An 11,864-nucleotide genomic window follows, 5' to 3' on the forward strand; every position below is an offset into this window, starting at 1 on the left:
CTTACAATTATTTACGCTTACAATAAAATTTGTGGCCCATGAGGGGATCGAACCGCGACCTTCGCGTTATTAGCACGACGCTCTAACCAACTGAGCTAATGGGCCTTAACGAATGCTTCACATGAGCAATTGATCGACACGACCTTACAAACAATGAACTCTAAAATTATTTACGCTACAAGTAAAATTTGTGGCCATGAGGGGATCGAACCCGCGACCTTCGCGTTATTAGCACGACGCTCTAACCAACTGAGCTAATGGGCCTTAACGAATGCTTCACATGAGCAATTGATCGACACGACCTTACAAACAATAAACTCTTACAATTATTTACGCTTACAATAAAATTTGTGGCCCATGAGGGGATCGAACCCGCGACCTTCGCGTTATTAGCACGACGCTCTAACCAACTGAGCTAATGGGCCTTAACGAATGCTTCACATGAGCAATTGATCGACACGACCTTACAAACAATAAACTCTTACAATTATTTACGCTTACAATAAAATTTGTGGCCCATGAGGGGATCGAACCCGCGACCTTCGCGTTATTAGCACGACGCTCTAACCAACTGAGCTAATGGGCCTTAACGAATGCTTCACATGAGCAATTGATCGACACGACCTTACAAACAATGAACTCTTAAAATTATTTACGCTTACAGTAAAATTTGTGGCCATGAGGGGATCGAACCCGCGACCTTCGCGTTATTAGCACGACGCTCTAACCAACTGAGCTAATGGGCCTTAACGAATGCTTCACATGAGCAATTGATCGACACGACCTTACAAACAATAAACTCTTAAAATTATTTACGCTTAAAGTAAAATTTGTGGCCCATGAGGGGATCGAACCCGCGACCTTCGCGTTATTAGCACGACGCTCTAACCAACTGAGCTAATGGGCCTTAACGAATGCTTCACATGAGCAATTGATCGACACGACCTTACAAACAATGAACTCTTACAATTATTTACGCTTTACAATAAAATTTGTGGCCCATGAGGGGATCGAACCGCGACCTTCGCGTTATTAGCACGACGCTCTAACCAACTGAGCTAATGGGCCTTAACGAATGCTTCACATGAGCAATTGATCGACACGACCTTACAAACAATGAACTCTTACAATTATTTACGCTTACAATAAAATTTGTGGCCCATGAGGGGATCGAACCGCGACCTTCGCGTTATTAGCACGACGCTCTAACCAACTGAGCTAATGGGCCTTAACGAATGCTTCACATGAGCAATTGATCGACACGACCTTACAAACAATGAACTCTTAAAATTATTTACGCTTGAAGTAAAATTGTGGCCCATGAGGGGATCGAACCGCGACCTTCGCGTTATTAGCACGACGCTCTAACCAACTGAGCTAATGGGCCTTAACGAATGCTTCACATGAGCAATTGATCGACACGACCTTACAAACAAAACAATGAACTCTTAAAATTATTTACGCTTGAAGTAAAATTTGTGGCCCATGAGGGGATCGAACCGCGACCTTCGCGTTATTAGCACGACGCTCTAACCAACTGAGCTAATGGGCCTTAACGAATGCTTCACATGAGCAATTGATCGACACGACCTTACAAACAATGAACTCTTACAATTATTTACGCTTACAATAAAATTTGTGGCCCATGAGGGGATCGAATCGAACCGCGACCTTCGCGTTATTAGCACGACGCTCTAACCAACTGAGCTAATGGGCCTTAACGAATGCTTCACATGAGCAATTGATCGACGCGGCCTTACAAACAATAAACTCTTACAATTATTTACGCTTACAATAAAATTTGTGGCCCATGAGGGGATCGAACCCGCGACCTTCGCGTTATTAGCACGACGCTCTAACCAACTGAGCTAATGGGCCTTAACGAATGCTTCACATGAGCAATTGATCGACACGACCTTACAAACAATGAACTCTTAAAATTATTTACGCTTGAAGTAAAATTTGTGGCCCATGAGGGGATCGAACCCGCGACCTTCGCGTTATTAGCACGACGCTCTAACCAACTGAGCTAATGGGCCTTAACGAATGCTTCACATGAGCAATTGATCGACACGACCTTACAAACAATGAACTCTTAAAATTATTTACGCTTGAAGTAAAATTTGTGGCCCATGAGGGGATCGAACCCGCGACCTTCGCGTTATTAGCACGACGCTCTAACCAACTGAGCTAATGGGCCTTAACGAATGCTTCACATGAGCAATTGATCGACGCGGCCTTACAAACAATAAACTCTTACAATTATTTACGCTTACAATAAAATTTGTGGCCCATGAGGGGATCGAACCGCGACCTTCGCGTTATTAGCACGACGCTCTAACCAACTGAGCTAATGGGCCTTAACGAATGCTTCACATGAGCAATTGATCGACACGACCTTACAAACAATAACTCTTACAATTATTATTACGCTACAATAAAATTTGTGGCCCATGAGGGGATCGAACCCGCGACCTTCGCGTTATTAGCACGACGCTCTAACCAACTGAGCTAATGGGCCTTAACGAATGCTTCACATGAGCAATTGATCGACACGACCTTACAAACAATGAACTCTTAAAATTATTTACGCTGAAGTAAAATTTGTGGCCCATGAGGGGATCGAACCCGCGACCTTCGCGTTATTAGCACGACGCTCTAACCAACTGAGCTAATGGGCCTTAACGAATGCTTCACATGAGCAATTGATCGACACGACCTTACAAACAATAAACTCTTACAATTATTTACGCTTACAATAAAATTTGTGGCCCATGAGGGGATCGAACCGCGACCTTCGCGTTATTAGCACGACGCTCTAACCAACTGAGCTAATGGGCCTTAACGAATGCTTCACATGAGCAATTGATCGACACGACCTTACAAACAATGAACTCTTAAATTATTTACGCTTGAAGTAAAATTTGTGGGCCATGAGGGGATCGAACTCGCGACCTTCGCGTTATTAGCACGACGCTCTAACCAACTGAGCTAATGGGCCTTAACGAATGCTTCACATGAGCAATTGATCGACACGACCTTACAAACAATGAACTCTTACAATTATTTACGCTTACAATAAAATTGTGGCCCATGAGGGGATCGAAACCGCGACCTTCGCGTTATTAGCACGACGCTCTAACCAACTGAGCTAATGGGCCTTAACGAATGCTTCACATGAGCAATTGATCGACACGACCTTACAAACAATAAACTCTTACAATTATTTACGCTTACAATAAAATTTGTGGCCCATGAGGGGATCGAACCCGCGACCTTCGCGTTATTAGCACGACGCTCTAACCAACTGAGCTAATGGGCCTTAACGAATGCTTCACATGAGCAATTGATCGACACGACCTTACAAACAATAAACTCTTAAAATTATTTACGCTTGAAGTAAAATTTGTGGGCCATGAGGGGATCGAACTCGCGACCTTCGCGTTATTAGCACGACGCTCTAACCAACTGAGCTAATGGGCCTTAACGAATGCTTCACATGAGCAATTGATCGACACGACCTTACAAACAATGAACTCTTACAATTATTTACGCTTACAATAAAATTTGTGGCCCATGAGGGGATCGAACCCGCGACCTTCGCGTTATTAGCACGACGCTCTAACCAACTGAGCTAATGGGCCTTAACGAATGCTTCACATGAGCAATTGATCGACACGACCTTACAAACAATAAACTCTTACAATTATTTACGCTTACAATAAAATTTGTGGCCCATGAGGGGATCGAACCCGCGACCTTCGCGTTATTAGCACGACGCTCTAACCAACTGAGCTAATGGGCCTTAACGAATGCTTCACATGAGCAATTGATCGACACGACCTTACAAACAATGAACTCTTAAAATTATTTACGCTTGAAGTAAAATTTGTGGCCCATGAGGGGATCGAACCCGCGACCTTCGCGTTATTAGCACGACGCTCTAACCAACTGAGCTAATGGGCCTTAACGAATGCTTCACATGAGCAATTGATCGACACGACCTTACAAACAATGAACTCTTACAATTATTTACGCTTACAATAAAATTTGTGGCCCATGAGGGGATCGAACCCGCGACCTTCGCGTTATTAGCACGACGCTCTAACCAACTGAGCTAATGGGCCTTAACGAATGCTTCACATGAGCAATTGATCGACACGACCTTACAAACAATGAACTCTTAAAATTATTTACGCTTGAATAAAATTTGTGGCCCATGAGGGGATCGAACCCGCGACCTTCGCGTTATTAGCACGACGCTCTAACCAACTGAGCTAATGGGCCTTAACGAATGCTTCACATGAGCAATTGATCGACACGACCTTACAAACAATGAACTCTTAAATTATTTACGCTTGAAGTAAAATTTGTGGCCCATGAGGGGATCGAACCGCGACCTTCGCGTTATTAGCACGACGCTCTAACCAACTGAGCTAATGGGCCTTAACGAATGCTTCACATGAGCAATTGATCGACACGACCTTACAAACAATAAACTCTTAAATTATTTACGCTTACAATAAAATTTGTGGCCCATGAGGGGATCGAACCCGCGACCTTCGCGTTATTAGCACGACGCTCTAACCAACTGAGCTAATGGGCCTTAACGAATGCTTCACATGAGCAATTGATCGACACGACCTTACAAACAATGAACTCTTAAAATTATTTACGCTTGAAGTAAAATTTGTGGCCATGAGGGGATCGAACCCGCGACCTTCGCGTTATTAGCACGACGCTCTAACCAACTGAGCTAATGGGCCTTAACGAATGCTTCACATGAGCAATTGATCGACACGACCTTACAAACAATGAACTCTTAAATTATTTACGCTTACAATAAAATTTGTGGCCCATGAGGGGATCGAACCCGCGACCTTCGCGTTATTAGCACGACGCTCTAACCAACTGAGCTAATGGGCCTTAACGAATGCTTCACATGAGCAATTGATCGACACGACCTTACAAACAATAAACTCTTAAAATTATTTACGCTTGAAGTAAAATTTGTGGCCATGAGGGGATCGAACTCGCGACCTTCGCGTTATTAGCACGACGCTCTAACCAACTGAGCTAATGGGCCTCGAATGCTTCACATGAGCAATTGATCGACACGACCTTACAAACAATGAACTCTTACAATTATTTACGCTTACAATAAAATTTGTGGCCCATGAGGGGATCGAACCCGCGACCTTCGCGTTATTAGCACGACGCTCTAACCAACTGAGCTAATGGGCCTTAACGAATGCTTTACATGAGCAATTGATCGACACGACCTTACAAACAATAAACTCTTAAATTATTACGCTTACAATAAAATTTGTGGCCCATGAGGGGATCGAACCGCGACCTTCGCGTTATTAGCACGACGCTCTAACCAACTGAGCTAATGGGCCTTAACGAATTCTTCACATGAGCAATTGATCGACACGACCTTACAAACAATGAACTCTTAAAATTATTTACGCTTGAAGTAAAATTTGTGGCCCATGAGGGGATCGAACCCGCGACCTTCGCGTTATTAGCACGACGCTCTAACCAACTGAGCTAATGGGCCTTAACGAATGCTTCACATGAGCAATTGATCGACACGACCTTACAAACAATAAACTCTTACAATTATTTACGCTTACAATAAAATTTGTGGCCCATGAGGGGATCGAACCCGCGACCTTCGCGTTATTAGCACGACGCTCTAACCAACTGAGCTAATGGGCCTTAACGAATGCTTCACATGAGCAATTGATCGACACGACCTTACAAACAATGAACTCTTAAATTATTTACGCTTGAAGTAAAATTTGTGGCCCATGAGGGGATCGAACCCGCGACCTTCGCGTTATTAGCACGACGCTCTAACCAACTGAGCTAATGGGCCTTAACGAATGCTTCACATGAGCAATTGATCGACACGACCTTACAAACAATAAACTCTTAAAATTATTTACGCTTGAAGTAAAATTTGTGGCCCATGAGGGGATCGAACTCGCGACCTTCGCGTTATTAGCACGACGCTCTAACCAACTGAGCTAATGGGCCTTAACGAATGCTTCACATGAGCAATTGATCGACACGACCTTACAAACAATAAACTCTTACAATTATTTACGCTTACAATAAAATTTGTGGCCCATGAGGGGATCGAACCCGCGACCTTCGCGTTATTAGCACGACGCTCTAACCAACTGAGCTAATGGGCCTTAACGAATGCTTCACATGAGCAATTGATCGACACGACCTTACAAACAATGAACTCTTAAAATTATTTACGCTTGAAGTAAAATTTGTGGCCCATGAGGGGATCGAACTCGCGACCTTCGCGTTATTAGCACGACGCTCTAACCAACTGAGCTAATGGGCCTTAACGAATGCTTCACATGAGCAATTGATCGACACGACCTTACAAACAATGAACTCTTAAAATTATTTACGCTTGAAGTAAAATTTGTGGCCCATGAGGGGATCGAACCCGCGACCTTCGCGTTATTAGCACGACGCTCTAACCAACTGAGCTAATGGGCCTTAACGAATGCTTCACATGAGCAATTGATCGAACGCGACCTTACAAACAATAAACTCTTACAATTATTTACGCTTACAATAAAATTTGTGGCCCATGAGGGGATCGAACCCGCGACCTTCGCGTTATTAGCACGACGCTCTAACCAACTGAGCTAATGGGCCTTAACGAATGCTTCACATGAGCAATTGATCGACACGACCTTACAAACAATGAACTCTTAAAATTATTTACGCTTGAAGTAAAATTTGTGGCCCATGAGGGGATCGAACCCGCGACCTTCGCGTTATTAGCACGACGCTCTAACCAACTGAGCTAATGGGCCTTAACGAATGCTTCACATGAGCAATTGATCGACACGACCTTACAAACAATGAACTCTTAAATTATTTACGCTTGAATAAAATTTGTGGCCCATGAGGGGATCGAACCCGCGACCTTCGCGTTATTAGCACGACGCTCTAACCAACTGAGCTAATGGGCCTTAACGAATGCTTCACATGAGCAATTGATCGACACGACCTTACAAACAATAAACTCTTAAATTATTTACGCTTGAATAAAATTTGTGGCCCATGAGGGGATCGAACCCGCGACCTTCGCGTTATTAGCACGACGCTCTAACCAACTGAGCTAATGGGCCTTAACGAATGCTTCACATGAGCAATTGATCGACACGACCTTACAAACAATGAACTCTTAAAATTATTTACGCTTGAAGTAAAATTTGTGGCCATGAGGGGATCGAACCCGCGACCTTCGCGTTATTAGCACGACGCTCTAACCAACTGAGCTAATGGGCCTTAACGAATGCTTCACATGAGCAATTGATCGACACGACCTTACAAACAATAAACTCTTAAATTATTTACGCTTACAATAAAATTTGTGGCCCATGAGGGGATCGAACCGCGACCTTCGCGTTATTAGCACGACGCTCTAACCAACTGAGCTAATGGGCCTTAACGAATGCTTCACATGAGCAATTGATCGACACGACCTTACAAACAATAAACTCTTACAATTATTTACGCTTACATAAAATTTGTGGCCCATGAGGGGATCGAACCGCGACCTTCGCGTTATTAGCACGACGCTCTAACCAACTGAGCTAATGGGCCTTAACGAATGCTTCACATGAGCAATTGATCGACACGACCTTACAAACAAAAACTCTTAAAATTATTTACGCTTGAAGTAAAATTTGTGGGCCATGAGGGATCGAACTCGCGACCTTCGCGTTATTAGCACGACGCTCTAACCAACTGAGCTAATGGGCCTTAACGAATGCTTCACATGAGCAATTGATCGACACGACCTTACAAACAATGAACTCTTACATTTATTTACGCTTACAATAAAATTTGTGGCCCATGAGGGGATCGAACCCGCGACCTTCGCGTTATTAGCACGACGCTCTAACCAACTGAGCTAATGGGCCTTAACGAATGCTTCACATGAGCAATTGATCGACACGACTTACAAACAATAACTCTTACAATTATTTACGCTTACAATAAAATTTGTGGCCCATGAGGGGATCGAACCCGCGACCTTCGCGTTATTAGCACGACGCTCTAACCAACTGAGCTAATGGGCCTTAACGAATGCTTCACATGAGCAATTGATCGACACGACCTTACAAACAATGAACTCATTTAAATTATTACGCTTACAATAAATTTGTGGCCCATGAGGGGATCGAACCCGCGACCTTCGCGTTATTAGCACGACGCTCTAACCAACTGAGCTAATGGGCCTTAACGAATGCTTCACATGAGCAATTGATCGACACGACCTTACAAACAATGAACTCTTAAAATTATTTACGCTTGAAGTAAAATTTGTGGCCCATGAGGGGATCGAACCCGCGACCTTCGCGTTATTAGCACGACGCTCTAACCAACTGAGCTAATGGGCCTTAACAAATGCTTCACATGAGCAATTGATCGACACGACCTTACAAACATGAACTCTTACAATTATTTACGCTTACAATAAAATTTGTGGCCCATGAGGGGATCGAACCCGCGACCTTCGCGTTATTAGCACGACGCTCTAACCAACTGAGCTAATGGGCCTTAACGAATGCTTCACATGAGCAATTGATCGACACGACCTTACAAACAATAAACTCTTATAATTACGCTTACAATAAAATTTGTGGCCCATGAGGGGATCGAACCCGCGACCTTCGCGTTATTAGCACGACGCTCTAACCAACTGAGCTAATGGGCCTTAGCGAACGCTTGACATGAGCAATTGATCGACACGACCTTACAAACAATGAACTCTTAAAATTATTTACGCTTGAAGTAAATTTGTGGCCCATGAGGGGATCGAACCCGCGACCTTCGCGTTATTAGCACGACGCTCTAACCAACTGAGCTAATGGGCCTTAACGAATGCTTCACATGAGCAATTGATCGACACGACCTTACAAACAATAAACTCTTAAAATTACGCTTACAAAAATTTGTGGGCCCATGAGGGGATCGAACCCGCGACCTTCGCGTTATTAGCACGACGCTCTAACCAACTGAGCTAATGGGCCTTAACGAATCGCTTGACATGAGCATTTGATCGACACGACCTTACAAACAATGAACTCTTAAAATTATTTACGCTTGAAGTAAATTATAAATTTTGCCCATGAGGGGATCGAACTCGCGACCTTCGCGTTATTAGCACGACGCTCTAACCAACTGAGCTAATGGGCCTTAACGAATGCTTCACATGAGCAATTGATCGACACGACCTTACAAACAATAACTCTTACAATTATTTACGCTTACAATAAAATTTGTGCCCATGAGGGATCGAACCCGCGACCTTCGCGTTATTAGCACGACGCTCTAACCAACTGAGCTAATGGGCCTTAACGAATGCTTCACATGAGCAATTGATCGACACGACCTTACAAACAATAAACTCTTAACATTATTTACGCTTACAATAAAATTTGTGGCCATGAGGGGATCGAACCCGCGACCTTCGCGTTATTAGCACGACGCTCTAACCAACTGAGCTAATGGGCCTTAACGAATGCTTCACATGAGCAATTGATCGACACGACCTTACAAACAATGAACTCTTAAAATTATTTACGCTTAAGTAAAATTTGTGGCCCATGAGGGGATCGAACCCGCGACCTTCGCGTTATTAGCACGACGCTCTAACCAACTGAGCTAATGGGCCTTAACGAATGCTTCACATGAGCAATTGATCGACACGACCTTACAAACAATGAACTCTAAAATTATTTACGCTTGAAGTAAAATTGTGGCCATGAGGGGATCGAACTCGCGACCTTCGCGTTATTAGCACGACGCTCTAACCAACTGAGCTAATGGGCCTTAACGAATGCTTCACATGAGCAATTGATCGACACGACCTTACAAACAATAAACTCTTAAATTATTTACGCTTACAAAAAATTTGTGGCCCATGAGGGGATCGAACCCGCGACCTTCGCGTTATTAGCACGACGCTCTAACCAACTGAGCTAATGGGCCTTAACGAATGCTTCACATGAGCAATTGATCGACACGACCTTACAAACAATAAACTCTTAAAATTATTTACGCTTAAGTAAAATTTGTGGCCATGAGGGGATCGAACCCGCGACCTTCGCGTTATTAGCACGACGCTCTAACCAACTGAGCTAATGGGCCTTAACGAATGCTTCACATGAGCAATTGATCGACACGACCTTACAAACAATGAACTCTTAAATTATTTACGCTTGAAGTAAAATTTGTGGCCCATGAGGGGATCGAACCCGCGACCTTCGCGTTATTAGCACGACGCTCTAACCAACTGAGCTAATGGGATGAGCTTAACGATCGACGGGCCTTACAAACAATAAACTCTTACAATTATTTACGCTTACAATAAAATTTGTCCCATGAGGGGATCGAACCCGCGACCTTCGCGTTATTAGCACGACGCTCTAACCAACTGAGCTAATGGGCCTTAACGAATGCTTCACATGAGCAATTGATCGACGCGACCTTACAAAAAATAAACTCTTACATTATTTACGCTTACAATAAAATTTGTGGCCCATGAGGGGATCGAACCCGCGACCTTCGCGTTATTAGCACGACGCTCTAACCAACTGAGCTAATGGGCCTTAACGAATGCTTCACATGAGCAATTGATCGACACGACCTTACAAACAATGAACTCTTAAATTATTTACGCTTGAAGTAAAATTTGTGGCCCATGAGGGGATCGAACCCGCGACCTTCGCGTTATTAGCACGACGCTCTAACCAACTGAGCTAATGGGCCTTAACGAAATGCTTCACATGAGCAATTGATCGACACGACCTTACAAACAATAAACTCTTACAAATATTTACGCTTACAATAAAATTTGTGGCCATGAGGGGATCGAACCCGCGACCTTCGCGTTATTAGCACGACGCTCTAACCAACTGAGCTAATGGGCCTTAACGAATGCTTCACATGAGCAATTGATCGACACGACCTTACAAACAATAAACTCTTAAAATTATTTACGCTTGAAGTAAAATTTGTGGGCCATGAGGGGATCGAACTCGCGACCTTCGCGTTATTAGCACGACGCTCTAACCAACTGAGCTAATGGGCCTTAACAATGCTTCACATGAGCAATTGATCGACACGACCTTACAAACAATGAACTCTTACAATTATTTACGCTTACAATAAAATTTGTGGCCCATGAGGGGATCGAACCGCGACCTTCGCGTTATTAGCACGACGCTCTAACCAACTGAGCTAATGGGCCTTAACGAATGCTTCACATGAGCAATTGATCGACACGACCTTACAAACAATAAACTCTTACATTATTTACGCTTAAATAAAATTTGTGGCCCATGAGGGGATCGAACCCGCGACCTTCGCGTTATTAGCACGACGCTCTAACCAACTGAGCTAATGGGCCTTAACGAATGCTTCACATGAGCAATTGATCGACACGACCTTACAAACAATGAACTCTTAAAATTATTTACGCTTGAATTAAAATTTGTGGCCCATGAGGGGATCGAACTCGCGACCTTCGCGTTATTAGCACGACGCTCTAACCAACTGAGCTAATGGGCCTTAACGAATGCTTCACATGAGCAATTGATCGACGCGGCCTTACAAACAATAAACTCTTACAATTATTTACGCTTACAATAAAATTTGTGGCCCATGAGGGGATCGAACCCGCGACCTTCGCGTTATTAGCACGACGCTCTAACCAACTGAGCTAATGGGCCTTAACGAATGCTTCACATGAGCAATTGATCGACACGACCTTACAAACAATGAACTCTTAAAATTATTTACGCTGAAGTAAA

The 11,864-nt window shown here is 43.6% G+C and overlaps 39 non-coding genes across 39 annotated transcripts; all 39 read right to left on the bottom strand.

The window, feature by feature from the left end:
* Positions 1–351: 351 nt before the first annotated feature.
* Positions 352–425, bottom strand: Trnai-aau. Its single transcript has one exon. It is a non-coding gene; the product is annotated as a tRNA-Ile (tRNA).
* An 87-nt stretch (positions 426–512) lies between these two features.
* Positions 513–586, bottom strand: Trnai-aau. Its single transcript has one exon. It is a non-coding gene; the product is annotated as a tRNA-Ile (tRNA).
* Positions 587–833: 247 nt separating this feature from the next.
* Trnai-aau lies at positions 834–907 on the bottom strand. Its single transcript has one exon. It is a non-coding gene; the product is annotated as a tRNA-Ile (tRNA).
* Positions 908–1,804: 897 nt separating this feature from the next.
* On the bottom strand, positions 1,805–1,878 carry Trnai-aau. Its single transcript has one exon. It is a non-coding gene; the product is annotated as a tRNA-Ile (tRNA).
* An 87-nt stretch (positions 1,879–1,965) lies between these two features.
* On the bottom strand, positions 1,966–2,039 carry Trnai-aau. The gene has a single exon. It is a non-coding gene; the product is annotated as a tRNA-Ile (tRNA).
* An 87-nt stretch (positions 2,040–2,126) lies between these two features.
* Positions 2,127–2,200, bottom strand: Trnai-aau. The gene has a single exon. It is a non-coding gene; the product is annotated as a tRNA-Ile (tRNA).
* A 247-nt stretch (positions 2,201–2,447) lies between these two features.
* Trnai-aau lies at positions 2,448–2,521 on the bottom strand. The gene has a single exon. It is a non-coding gene; the product is annotated as a tRNA-Ile (tRNA).
* An 86-nt stretch (positions 2,522–2,607) lies between these two features.
* Positions 2,608–2,681, bottom strand: Trnai-aau. The gene has a single exon. It is a non-coding gene; the product is annotated as a tRNA-Ile (tRNA).
* A 567-nt stretch (positions 2,682–3,248) lies between these two features.
* Positions 3,249–3,322, bottom strand: Trnai-aau. Its single transcript has one exon. It is a non-coding gene; the product is annotated as a tRNA-Ile (tRNA).
* Positions 3,323–3,570: 248 nt separating this feature from the next.
* Trnai-aau lies at positions 3,571–3,644 on the bottom strand. The gene has a single exon. It is a non-coding gene; the product is annotated as a tRNA-Ile (tRNA).
* Positions 3,645–3,731: 87 nt separating this feature from the next.
* On the bottom strand, positions 3,732–3,805 carry Trnai-aau. Its single transcript has one exon. It is a non-coding gene; the product is annotated as a tRNA-Ile (tRNA).
* An 87-nt stretch (positions 3,806–3,892) lies between these two features.
* On the bottom strand, positions 3,893–3,966 carry Trnai-aau. Its single transcript has one exon. It is a non-coding gene; the product is annotated as a tRNA-Ile (tRNA).
* An 87-nt stretch (positions 3,967–4,053) lies between these two features.
* Trnai-aau lies at positions 4,054–4,127 on the bottom strand. Its single transcript has one exon. It is a non-coding gene; the product is annotated as a tRNA-Ile (tRNA).
* An 86-nt stretch (positions 4,128–4,213) lies between these two features.
* Trnai-aau lies at positions 4,214–4,287 on the bottom strand. Its single transcript has one exon. It is a non-coding gene; the product is annotated as a tRNA-Ile (tRNA).
* Positions 4,288–4,532: 245 nt separating this feature from the next.
* Positions 4,533–4,606, bottom strand: Trnai-aau. The gene has a single exon. It is a non-coding gene; the product is annotated as a tRNA-Ile (tRNA).
* A 246-nt stretch (positions 4,607–4,852) lies between these two features.
* Positions 4,853–4,926, bottom strand: Trnai-aau. The gene has a single exon. It is a non-coding gene; the product is annotated as a tRNA-Ile (tRNA).
* A 244-nt stretch (positions 4,927–5,170) lies between these two features.
* On the bottom strand, positions 5,171–5,244 carry Trnai-aau. The gene has a single exon. It is a non-coding gene; the product is annotated as a tRNA-Ile (tRNA).
* A 245-nt stretch (positions 5,245–5,489) lies between these two features.
* Trnai-aau lies at positions 5,490–5,563 on the bottom strand. Its single transcript has one exon. It is a non-coding gene; the product is annotated as a tRNA-Ile (tRNA).
* An 87-nt stretch (positions 5,564–5,650) lies between these two features.
* Positions 5,651–5,724, bottom strand: Trnai-aau. Its single transcript has one exon. It is a non-coding gene; the product is annotated as a tRNA-Ile (tRNA).
* An 86-nt stretch (positions 5,725–5,810) lies between these two features.
* Positions 5,811–5,884, bottom strand: Trnai-aau. The gene has a single exon. It is a non-coding gene; the product is annotated as a tRNA-Ile (tRNA).
* A 248-nt stretch (positions 5,885–6,132) lies between these two features.
* On the bottom strand, positions 6,133–6,206 carry Trnai-aau. Its single transcript has one exon. It is a non-coding gene; the product is annotated as a tRNA-Ile (tRNA).
* Positions 6,207–6,454: 248 nt separating this feature from the next.
* On the bottom strand, positions 6,455–6,528 carry Trnai-aau. The gene has a single exon. It is a non-coding gene; the product is annotated as a tRNA-Ile (tRNA).
* Positions 6,529–6,616: 88 nt separating this feature from the next.
* Positions 6,617–6,690, bottom strand: Trnai-aau. The gene has a single exon. It is a non-coding gene; the product is annotated as a tRNA-Ile (tRNA).
* An 87-nt stretch (positions 6,691–6,777) lies between these two features.
* Trnai-aau lies at positions 6,778–6,851 on the bottom strand. Its single transcript has one exon. It is a non-coding gene; the product is annotated as a tRNA-Ile (tRNA).
* Positions 6,852–6,936: 85 nt separating this feature from the next.
* Trnai-aau lies at positions 6,937–7,010 on the bottom strand. The gene has a single exon. It is a non-coding gene; the product is annotated as a tRNA-Ile (tRNA).
* Positions 7,011–7,095: 85 nt separating this feature from the next.
* Positions 7,096–7,169, bottom strand: Trnai-aau. Its single transcript has one exon. It is a non-coding gene; the product is annotated as a tRNA-Ile (tRNA).
* Positions 7,170–7,893: 724 nt separating this feature from the next.
* Trnai-aau lies at positions 7,894–7,967 on the bottom strand. Its single transcript has one exon. It is a non-coding gene; the product is annotated as a tRNA-Ile (tRNA).
* An 85-nt stretch (positions 7,968–8,052) lies between these two features.
* Trnai-aau lies at positions 8,053–8,126 on the bottom strand. Its single transcript has one exon. It is a non-coding gene; the product is annotated as a tRNA-Ile (tRNA).
* An 86-nt stretch (positions 8,127–8,212) lies between these two features.
* On the bottom strand, positions 8,213–8,286 carry Trnai-aau. Its single transcript has one exon. It is a non-coding gene; the product is annotated as a tRNA-Ile (tRNA).
* Positions 8,287–8,373: 87 nt separating this feature from the next.
* On the bottom strand, positions 8,374–8,447 carry Trnai-aau. The gene has a single exon. It is a non-coding gene; the product is annotated as a tRNA-Ile (tRNA).
* An 86-nt stretch (positions 8,448–8,533) lies between these two features.
* Trnai-aau lies at positions 8,534–8,607 on the bottom strand. Its single transcript has one exon. It is a non-coding gene; the product is annotated as a tRNA-Ile (tRNA).
* An 83-nt stretch (positions 8,608–8,690) lies between these two features.
* On the bottom strand, positions 8,691–8,764 carry Trnai-aau. Its single transcript has one exon. It is a non-coding gene; the product is annotated as a tRNA-Ile (tRNA).
* An 86-nt stretch (positions 8,765–8,850) lies between these two features.
* On the bottom strand, positions 8,851–8,924 carry Trnai-aau. Its single transcript has one exon. It is a non-coding gene; the product is annotated as a tRNA-Ile (tRNA).
* A 726-nt stretch (positions 8,925–9,650) lies between these two features.
* Positions 9,651–9,724, bottom strand: Trnai-aau. Its single transcript has one exon. It is a non-coding gene; the product is annotated as a tRNA-Ile (tRNA).
* Positions 9,725–9,967: 243 nt separating this feature from the next.
* On the bottom strand, positions 9,968–10,041 carry Trnai-aau. Its single transcript has one exon. It is a non-coding gene; the product is annotated as a tRNA-Ile (tRNA).
* Positions 10,042–10,587: 546 nt separating this feature from the next.
* Trnai-aau lies at positions 10,588–10,661 on the bottom strand. Its single transcript has one exon. It is a non-coding gene; the product is annotated as a tRNA-Ile (tRNA).
* Positions 10,662–10,747: 86 nt separating this feature from the next.
* On the bottom strand, positions 10,748–10,821 carry Trnai-aau. The gene has a single exon. It is a non-coding gene; the product is annotated as a tRNA-Ile (tRNA).
* Positions 10,822–11,387: 566 nt separating this feature from the next.
* Positions 11,388–11,461, bottom strand: Trnai-aau. Its single transcript has one exon. It is a non-coding gene; the product is annotated as a tRNA-Ile (tRNA).
* Positions 11,462–11,709: 248 nt separating this feature from the next.
* Positions 11,710–11,783, bottom strand: Trnai-aau. Its single transcript has one exon. It is a non-coding gene; the product is annotated as a tRNA-Ile (tRNA).
* Between the last annotated feature and the right edge of the window lie 81 nt (positions 11,784–11,864).

Source organism: Ctenocephalides felis, unplaced genomic scaffold (assembly GCF_003426905.1).
Source record: "Ctenocephalides felis isolate EL2017-DRISC unplaced genomic scaffold, ASM342690v1 CF-g0.4_SCAFFOLD_03072, whole genome shotgun sequence".
In the NCBI taxonomy this organism is placed as follows: Eukaryota; Metazoa; Arthropoda; class Insecta; order Siphonaptera; family Pulicidae; genus Ctenocephalides; species Ctenocephalides felis.